The sequence below is a fragment of the Magnolia sinica genome, chromosome 6 (genome assembly GCF_029962835.1).
Source record: "Magnolia sinica isolate HGM2019 chromosome 6, MsV1, whole genome shotgun sequence".
Classification (NCBI taxonomy): Eukaryota; Viridiplantae; Streptophyta; class Magnoliopsida; order Magnoliales; family Magnoliaceae; genus Magnolia; species Magnolia sinica.
In genome coordinates, this window is record NC_080578.1 from 15,433,249 (window position 1) to 15,436,946 (window position 3,698).

Consider the following 3,698-nt stretch of genomic DNA (forward strand, 5'->3'; position numbering starts at 1 on the left):
AGCTGAGAAATTCACTAGTAGAAACAATTTTAAATTATAGAAGGTTAAGATCAGAGGTCGTCTAGTTCAGTAAGGATTGCAATATGTTTCCCTTGGTATGGCGAAGCGTCCTTCATTTATGAGTGATGAAGAGTGAAATGAATTTAATAAGAGGGCTACAACCTCGATCCAATTATGTCAAGTGGACAATATTCTCTACAGTGTCCTGGATCAAAAGACCGCCGTAGGGATATGGATGAAACTAGATAGTTTGTACATAAAGAAATCATTGGGTAATCATCTATATTTTAAGAAACAGTTATATAATCTTAAGATGACAGAGAAGTCTAATATCAATGAACACACGAGCACATTCAGCAAATCGCTTTATATATTGACGAATGTGGAGGTTGAAATCGAAGAAGAAGATCAAGCCTTAATTCAGTTGAATTCGCTTTCACTATCTTACGAGAATCTCGTAAACACTCTAATCTACCTTCATGAGAAGCAATTGAAAATGAAAGACAATAACGTAGGTACATCATAGATGTGTTGGTTGCTATGGGAAAGAATTCGGTATGAGAGAATAAGAATTCTCGATCTATATCCAAATCGAAAGGGAAATGCAAGATAAAGTTTTAGAATTGTGTAATAATAAGGCACATGAAAAAGGATTACCAAAATCCTAAGCCATAGAAGGAAGAGAATAATACACCAAAAGAAGCCAACACAGTGGAATCCAACGAAAAGGTTAATGGTGGTAATGTTCTAATCGCATCCAAATCCAAGTATCTCATTAACGAATGAGTTTTGAATACAGGGGCATCATATCACATGACTTTTCAGCGATATTGGGTCACCAATTACAACGAGTGTAATTGTGGTACCAAATCAATTATGCACATTCACCATGCATGAATCCTTCACCTCATAAGCCAGAGTGCCATTTTAGCATATGCGACACGCATCAAGGAGTTGTTCGATGGATCTCCAAAAATTATACAACCAAGAAATTGCATATAAGTAACTCAAATTAAATGCTCTAAGTTAAGGGACCCAATTTAGATTGATCACAAAAAAAAAAAATTAATTAATTAATTAATTACATTATTTGAAAATTTTACATTATTTGATTATCTAACTGGCATATTGGTGGACTTTTAATGGAAAGTTGAAATAAAAAGAACTAATGGAATTATTTGTGGACTTTTACATTATTTGATTATCTCATCAATATACAAATGTTCATCATTCGGAGTCAAGATTTGGTTGAATATTTTGATTTTAAGATCACCATCAACCTATATTGGATTACATAATTCAGAGGATTTAATTGAGTTAATATAAGATGCATATACAATTTTTGAGGAATCATGGACTGCAGTATCAAATAACCTCACGAGAATTTAAATAATAATAATAATAAAATTCTGAACCCACATGATAGATTATCCAAATTGATAATTGGACCCTCGATCTATGGGAAAATCGGACCATTGTGAAGAGTCATCTCAATAGTGGAAGCCAAATAAATGATAAATTAAAAATACTTGAAATTAATAACTAAACAAGTAATAAATTTTAAATTAAAATCTTAGTTTATGTTTAGAATTGAATTAATAATAGATTTCAAAAATAGTATTGCATTTCGGGGGGACCTCACTCAAGCATGGTGTGAAAATGCTCTTGCATTAATTACTACGGGTGAAGAGTCTCGAACAATTAGTCCAGTCCCACATCTCTTGGGTTAGATCCATAGCCGAACCCCCTCGTAGGCCCTATATTACATAGGATCCGCCTCACACAGACCGCCTACCCCAAGTGTGCCCCTGCATCCTATAGGCCACCCCACTTAAGCCCAGTGTGAAAATGCTCGTGCATTACTGGTCCATTCATAGTGTAATCCAGCCATAAGTCCTCACATCCATCCTCTAACTCCGGCATATCCAACACAAACTGAGCTCTAAGGACTTGAGTCTACGCCCAATCCAATCCATGAACTAGGACTTGGGTTCAGTCCAAGCTTAGCCCGCTATTACAATACTTAGCCAATGGTCTAAATGAGTCAGGTTGGGCGGCACGGGTTTACTTGTTATGCGTTTGGATAAATTCAAATCCACATGTGGATCGGTTAGTCGTTAAGCCAGAAATTCAGGACTCCATAGAGGACATGGACCTTAAGGCCCATTACAAACCCAACGCATACAGACTCAACTGGCCTAGGCAGGGACACGAATTGCCTTTGCTCTACCTGGGGTCAGCATGATGTCTCAGTGACATCCACGGCCATCAATTAGTTTTGCTAGCTAACGTTTGGTCAGAGTCCAATGACATCAACTCCATTGATTAGTTTTGTTAACTAATGTTTGGTCAGATTCTAAAAGTTAGGCCCATCCAAAACTCAAATAGACCACAGGAATGGCGGAGATTGAATGCTGGCCATTGATTTTTTTATTTTTTTTATAGCCATAAAAGTTTTGAATAAAGATAATATTTGTGTTTTAAGTTCATGCGACTGGCAATAACCTCGTGGACGGGTTGAGGGAGTGAGACCTTTGACTGTGGGGGCTACCATGATGTATTTTACTACATTCACACTGTCCATCCGTATTGAAATCTTTCAAGGTATGATCCAAAAAAAATGAAATAGATCCAAATCTCGGATGGACCAAAGTACAGGAAACAGTTCGTAATTCACCATTAAAAATTTCTTGTGGGCCACAAAAGCTTTGGATTAAGATGATATTTGTGTGGTCTTTTTATCTATTTGTGACTTTATCAACATGTTGGATGGAAAATAAACATTCCGGTGGATTCCATAATGTTTTTTATGGTGGGGATTCAATCAAGACTGTTTCTTATGGTGTGGTCCACCTAAGTTTTGGGTCAGCGTCATTTGTAATATTATACATTAAAATGAGATTTCAAAATGGTTGGATGGTGTGGATTTGAGGCACGTACATCACTGTGAGCCCCACAGTCAGGTGTCCACGCACTTGATTGGCATATTAACATCACGACAGGACTCGTGAAGATTTCAGCATTAGCTTCTTCTTTTTCTGCCAATTTGGTGCAGCATACCTGAGTTTTGGATATGGTAGATGGCCGAGTTGATTTCTCGCGTACATCACGGCCCCACACTTCAGGTAGAGTGCTCTCTCATACGGCCTGACCATGGGCCGAGTTGATGTATTTCTTATATATCCACGCGGTCCATCATTTTCCAAATTATTATAGGGAATGACACTAAAAATGAAGCAAGTCCAAGTCTCAGGTGGCCCACACTACAGTAAACAATGGTGAGTGACCATTAAGAACTTTTTGTGGGCTGCAAAAGTTTTGGATCAAGCTGATATTTATTGCTTCCTGAGATCCAAGTCTTTGCGATCTTATCAACAGGTTCGATGGCAAATCAACATTACGTTGGATCCTAGTAAGTTATTAATGGTGGGTTGTTCAATCACTACTGTTTCCTGTAGTGTGGTCTCCCAAAGATTTGGATTTTCTTATCTTTTTAGTCTCGTTCCCAAACTGATCTGGAAAAACCGATGGACGGTGTGAATATGCAAGAAATACATCAAGGTGGGCCCCACGGTCAGGGCCGTACCGTACTGGGTGAGGCCAGGGCCGCACCTAATCCGCTTGCCAGGAAAATAGAGTCGCACGTGCCGGGCTTTTGGCGATAAGCGAGGGTAGTTTCGTCAAGTCAAAATTTCCAA